This window comes from Sciurus carolinensis, chromosome 10 (assembly GCF_902686445.1).
Source record: "Sciurus carolinensis chromosome 10, mSciCar1.2, whole genome shotgun sequence".
Classification (NCBI taxonomy): domain Eukaryota; kingdom Metazoa; phylum Chordata; class Mammalia; order Rodentia; family Sciuridae; genus Sciurus; species Sciurus carolinensis.
Window position 1 is genome coordinate 57285015 of NC_062222.1, and position 7152 is coordinate 57292166.

At 45.1% G+C, this 7152-nt stretch overlaps 1 pseudogene; it reads left to right on the forward strand.

Moving 5' to 3' along the window:
* Positions 1-2490: 2490 nt before the first annotated feature.
* On the forward strand, positions 2491-4370 carry LOC124994680 (MAP/microtubule affinity-regulating kinase 3-like; annotated as a pseudogene).
* Positions 4371-7152: the final 2782 nt, after the last annotated feature.

The window sequence follows — 7152 nt, forward strand, 5'->3', positions numbered from 1 at the left end:
GGTGACACAAATTGTTTGCCAAAGGGTGCCCTCTCTACTAGTCCTTTTCCTCCTGGCAGCCATCAATCCTTCTGCATCAGCTGTACTTTGAGAGATACATGTATTCAAGAAATGGAAACATCAAAGATATCTTGGTTACAAAAAGTAATATCAGGGATCTGGACCACAGGCCATGGGTAGGCCTGGTTAGTCCCTATCTGACTCCAGACCAGCAACACCCCTCCGGATTTATAAAAGAGTGATTATGGGGATTATGCAACCCCCATCAAGACCTCTTTTTGTTTCCAGATGGGATCTTATTCTTCCAAAATCCCTTGAGGCTCACTTCTCTTCTGTCTGCTCAAAAATTGGGATAGGCTGGATCCTCCATTAAAACAAAAATCCCTGATTTTCTTTTGCATTGAAGCCTGGACTCAGTACCCATTGGAAGACAGAGAACAATGGCCACCAGAGGGGACTCTAAACTATTGTACCATTCAACAGTTAGATCTATTCTGCGAACTGGAGGGTAAATAAAGTCTCTTATGTACGATTGTGGGTTTTTGGGTTTTTTTGTTTTGTTTTATTTTGTTTTTTTTGGGGGGGTGGTTGTTTTTTGTTGTTGTTTTGTCTGAGGGATCAACCTGAACTAGTTAAAATTGTAAGCTTGACACTTAGACCTTGGGAGCCATATGCTGCTCTAAACCAACTCCCTCTCCCCCGAAAAATCCCTTATGGGAGTTAATAAGCCTTCATCAGATGAAAAGGAAAGCCCACCTTGCTTCACCCAAAGAAGAGATTCCAGTTCCCAAGCCCAAGTCCCCTGCCTCTTTTATCATCAAGACAATGGAATCATGCTTAAAACCGTGTCCTCTTTATCCGGGGCAAACCTTTCCCATGGTCAGGAGACTAACAAGAGGCTCCTCACCCAGGGTATGTTTCCCCTTATGCAAATGCTGGGAGAAGAATTAAGACCTGAGATGATACACATTCCTATCTCATGGACTGAACCAAAGGATATAAAAAAGAACCTAGGTAGTTACACTAAAAACCTGGAACAATATATTCAGACCTTCCGACAGCTATCTAACTTTTATAACTTAGCACCGAAAGATGTCATGCTACTTTCAGAACAAACCCTGGCTTTCCTGGAAAGGCAAAGGGTCCTAGAAAAGGCCATTAAAACTGGAAATGATTACTGTACATCTCAGGGAGGAAGGGTGACAATGTCAGGAAGAAGCTGGGATATCCCTAATGGTAACCAAGCCACCCAAGTCACAGAACCACACTGGAATACTGACAGGGATAGGGATGACTGGGACAAACATCACTTTTTGTATTGTGAAATAGAAGGACTAAGAAGGGCTCAAATCAATGAGCCTTTAGTTATGCCCAGCTGGCTACTGTGAGTCAAAGGGAGTCTTTAAGTCTTCCTCTTCTCTTCCTTCTTCCTCTTCTCTTCCCCTTGTTCCTCTTCTTCTCTGAGTCTGTCCAGTCTTAGACTGGAAACTCCAGGACTATGAGCTAAATAACCACCTTCTCTTATAAGTTAATTTCAGGCATTTCTTTAGAGCAACAGCTAACTAACAGAATCTAATTCTTTCTTCAACCTAGGGTTCTTCAGCACTGGGCTCTAGCCACGTAAACTGCTCAGTCACGGTTAGTCTTATATGGTCTTTTTCTAAAAAAAAAAAAAAAAAAAAAAAAAAAAAATGTTTCTTTAAAAAAATTTTTTTAGTAGATGTACATAATACATTTGTTTGTTTGTTTGTTTGTTTATTATATGTGGTGCTGAGATCCAACCCAGTGCCTGACACAAGCCAGGCAAGCACTCTACCACTGAGCCATGACCCCAGCCTTTATATAATCTTATGTAGATTAGCGAAGGCATTGTTTTCTTATGTAGGCTAGTGAAGGAATCTTGGTGTTCAAAGCTGAAGCTTGAACAAAGCAGGATATGTTTTATGTGTATTTCTTGTTAATAGGCAGTTGCTTTTGAGTGGAGTCTAAGTAGTATGGGGTTTGTGTTATGGACATTTGACATAAAAATCTGTATTGATAGAAGTTTGACATGAAGTTTGTGTAAGCCTAACCCAGAACTGTTAATCCTGGCATTGTATATAACCATTCTTTATGCAGTCAGTACCTTTATGACTGCATTGACTGCACAGCAGATTCTAGAATGAGAATCTCGGAAATGAGTAGACCTAGAACACTCTCATTTGCCTTCTGCTCTTAGACTTACTCAGAAGGATAATTTTAAACTGGGCAAGCATCTTTTGTTGTGGAAGGCATTTGAGGTTGTTTGATAACCTCTTATCTCCAACTCTTTCCTTGTTTCCCTTTCCCTTCCTTTGTCCTTCCCTCTCCTAAGTCTGCCAGTGGTACCCACAGGCATCTATTAGCTTTGCTAGTTGAGTAGATTTAGGAGTTTATTTTTTCTTCTGTGAAATCATCAAAAGACAGTGAAGATACTCAGTGATGAAGAACCTTGCACACACCACGCACACCTCACATGGAGATTGGCCACAAGAAATCACCTCCGCACTGGGCGCTCTGGACGCTCTGGACTGCGGTGTAGAAACTCCATAGCTTCTTGTGTGGATCAGCAACCTCACATCGGATACTACAGACTGTTGAAATGGATCAGCAAGGGGAACTTTGCAAAAGTGAAATTGGCACGACACATCCTTACAGGCAGAGAGGTTGCAATAAAAAAAAAATAATAAAGCTCTTCAGAGAAGTGAGAATAATGAAGATTTAAAATCATCCAAACATAGTGAAGTTGTTAGAAGTCACTGACACAGAAAAAACACTCTACTTAATCATGGAGTATGCAAGGGGAGGTGAAGTTTATGACTGGTTGCACGTGGAAGAATGAAGGAAGAAGAAGCATGAGCCAACTTGAGACAGATGGTGTCTGCAGTGTGGTATTGCCACCAAAAGTCGATCATTCACAAGGACCTCAAGACTGGAAATCTGTTGGTAGATGTGGATATGAACATTAAAATAGCAGATTTTGGCTTTAGCAGTGAGTTTACCCTTGGCACCAAACTGGATCCCCAGGGCTCTTCCAGGGCAAGAAGTCCGATGGGCAGGAAGTCCAGAGTCTGGGGGCGTTATCCTATACACCCTAGTCTGCGGGTCAGGTCCCTTGAAGAGCAAAATCTGAAGGAACTCAGAGTGTTACCAGGGAAATACAGAATCCCTTTCCACATGTCCACGGACTCTGAAAACCTTCTCAAACGCTTCCTGGTGCTAAACCCAGTTAAGCCAGGCACTCTAGAGCAAATCGTGAAGGACAGGTGGATCACCGCAGGGCATGAGGAGATGAACTTCAACCCCTTGTTGAACCGGTGCTAGACATCTCCGGTTCTAGAAACCTTTCACTTGCCAAGGTGCGGCCGGGCAGTGACCTCGGCAATAGCCCGGGTCAGTCTCACCACAAAGAGCAGAGAAGCGTTTATCCCAGCCAGCAGCAGAGTCCTTATGGTGACCATGCTGGACCAGAGATTCCTTCAGTAGTGGCACATCCGAAGAGGAGTGAGACCAGCACTGCAGATAGTGACCTCAAAGAAGACGGAATTCCCTCCCGGAAATCAGGTGGCAGTGCTGTGGGAGGAAGGGAATTGCTCCAGCCAGTCCCGGGCTTGGGAACGCAAGTAATCCCAGCAAGGCGGATATTACTGAACGCAAGAAAAGCCCCGCTGCCCCCAGGAGTGGCACGGCATCTGGAGGGATGACACGGGCAGAATACTCAGGTTTGTTGTGAGAGAACCTCAGCGGACATTCAGTGATCCAGAATGGCCAGGAGAACAGCGCCATTCCTGATCAGAGAACTCCAGCTGCTTCAACCCGCAGTGTCAGCAGTGCTGCCCCCGGGCGGACTCCGCCTCCGAGGGGCACTTTGCACCGCCAGCCCGGGAAAGGCGAGCTCCAACATCCAGCGGCTCCTGGCCTCCCGCAGCCTGTCCCACGAAGCTACGCCACTGTCCCAGACTCCAAGCAGAGGTTCCACTAATCTTTTTAGTAAATTAACTTCAAAACTCACAAGATGCCGCAGCGTCTTCGTTGAATAAAAGGACAAGAACGAAGGAGCAAAACCTCGCTCCCTGCGCTTCACCTGGAGTATGAAAACCACTAGTTTCATGGATCCCGGTGACATGATGCGGGAAATCCGCAAAGGGCTGGACGCCAGTAGCTGCGACTACGAACGCAGGGAACGCTTCCTGGTCTTCTGCGTCCAAGGCGACGAGCACACAGAGAGCCTGGTGCGGTGGGAGTTGGTGGTGTGGGAGCTGCTGAGACAACTTATCTCTGAACGGAAATCAGGGACATCCAGAGCTTTCAAAAATATTGCTTCCAAAATTGCCAATGAGCTAAAGCTGTAGCCCAGTCATTGTGGTGTAACTTAAGTAGCAATTTAAAGTGTTTTCCCGAACACGGATGGAAACGTATAGAATAATGTGTGGGCAACAATGTACTCATCTTCTAAATCAAGACAGTAAAGTCTGAGGACAAGCACACTCCTGGGAGCTGAAGCTGGCCTTTTCGTGGAATGCATGTGTGACTCTGTGCCTCTGTCTTGTTTCCATTGCCCTGGAGTCAGCATCTACAGAAGCTCAAGGAGGCCATTAACAAACACACTAATATTGAGCTAGGGTCACAGATGGAGGAAATCATTTTTAAAGACAAATTCTTGACCCAATCCGCTCCAGACATACAAAGGAAGCTCTAAAAACTGGTTTTGGAACCAGGAAAGACTTTGGACCAGTTGGTACAGGTTGCTACAGCTGTCTCATATAGTCGGGACCCAAAAAGAGGGGAAAAAAAAGGACATATGAATTGAAGTGTTGGTGGTGGCCAGGTGAGCGGTTGCTCAGGGGTACTCCTCCACCTCCTGCTTCTCATGTGGGAATGAAGGTCATTTTAAAAAGGGTTGTCCCAGAGGCATCAGTTACCTCTTAGACTACCTCTCAGAACTTGTCCACTGTGTCAGGGACACCATTCAAAGGCCAGATGTCCTTGGAACCTGACAGGATTGAGCTGGTCGCCTACCAGTTCGCAGTGACGGATCCCAGGGGCTTCCTTTGTGCTCCCATGACTGAAGTACAACTTGAGGAAGCCTGGCTAACCTTGACTGTGGACAGGAACCAGATAAACTTCCTTTTCGATATTGGAATCTGATTCTCAGTCCTGTCCTTCTCTCCTGGACCCTGGTCCCAAGATAAAGTAACTATTCAGGGCATATTGGGTTGGCCCCTTAAGCAATATTTTACTAGAATTCTTGCTTGCTCATGGGATGATTTCCACCTCTATCACTCCTTTCTCATTATGCTGGATACCCAACCTCTGTCTTAGGAAGAGACCTATTATCTCAATTAACTTCAGGTGGTAACAACCTGGGGAATATAGCTCCCCACCTTTAATAGAGACAGAGGCAGGCCCCACAGTTTGGTCGGGTAACAATACAGTGGGAAGGGCATGTTGAAATTCATCTTCAGGATTCTTCCTACTTTCCTCACCAAAAATAGTATCCCTTAAAATCTGAAGCTAGGAAAGGACTGATACCTACTACACTGAGTTAAAAACAACAGGGTCTTTTGGCAGAGTGCTCTAGTCCTTTTAATACTCCTATATTTGAGGAAAGGGGATGGTGGTTAAGGGGGAATTTGGAAAGGGGAGGAGAAAGAAAAAGGAGGAAGGTCCAAAACCTATTAGAAGAATGTCAGTACTTTACATGGGACTCATGGTTCCAGGGCCCCTTCTCTTTGGAGAAATCTGTTACTTTTGCTCTTGCAATAAACCTGCTGTTTGTTTACTATCTTTGTGTCCTATTCTTCAATTCTTTGCTGAGCAGAGACAATGAACCTAAGCCCCCATGATGGTACACTTCAGTGATTCTTGGTCACAGGAATTCAGCTCTCTGCAGCACAGACTCTTCACAAACAAGCTGCCAAGTTTTGGTCAGTGTATACATTTTGTTTTATACAGATGAGAGAATCTTATGCTTACAATGATTTCTGGTCCTGAAGTTGAACAGGTTCCAAAGGATAGTGTTTAGCAGGACACAACTTACTGCAGGAAACAACAGAGAGGCAGAGTAGTTTAGTCGGCACCTAGGATAGACGGATTCCTGGTCACAGAAGATCTTGGCTTTGGAAGCATATAAAAGAGTGTGACCAGGAATGCAAACAATGTTTCTTCAACAGCTATACCGTTCCGCAGAGTGGCCAAGTGAAGGCTGCAATAGCTGAGAGGTTTATATACACTGTAAAAGTTGTTAAACTCAGGAGCAAGTCCAATAATTCATTGCTGGCTGCTTCCTCAGTTCACAACCCAAATTGTACACAGATAATTATAAGAGAGAGGATTTAACAAAATGCCAGATTGAAAAGCAGAGAAGGTCTGTTATCACTAAGTCACAAAGGGCAGGGAGGGGAGATCCAGGAAGTGATCAAGGTGGGCAAAGGCCATTTCAGGCTGAGAAAATAGTCCATAGATGGCAGAAACAGAATTCTAATTATCCCCCTTTCATAGACTGTTTGTGTGAGTTGAGCACATGGCCACCTCCTGGAGTTCATACTTTTTGCCTCTTTGCAGCAAGGCATGGCTGTGTGACTAGGTTCAGACCCGAGAGAGAGCAGGAACTATGTGTGCAACTTTCAAGTCTTCTCTTTAGGGACAAACCCTGCTCTCTCTCTTGGCCAGACATGAAGGCAAGCCCATTCCAACCCTGTGGATGATGGCTACACCCCAGGAGATAGCAAAGTAACAAGATGTTAGGAACCTGGTTCTCCAAATAACCATGTAGAAAGCACTGCCCTGACAGCTCTGTACACACCCCACTGGACTGATTCAAGACACAAGAATAAACTCCAAGTTAAGGCTCTATTTCTTTTGTCCCTTTGTTACTTAACCTGAAGTCCAGCACAATTTTAAAAGCATGGTGATGTGAACCAGGCTGGTGTGCTCAGGGGAATCCTTGTGAATGGTTTAGGGAGTGGCAGGAGGTGGGGCTGGAAGGGCTGGAGGGGCAGGAATCAGGCTTTGTGTGCAGGGAATTCTTGGTGGGGTTTGGTCATTGGCAAGAGTGACCTTAATGGGCTGTATAGACAGCTTCAGTCTTAACAAGGCTGGAGTGAGATCTGTCCTCTTCCTTTCTGAATAGTC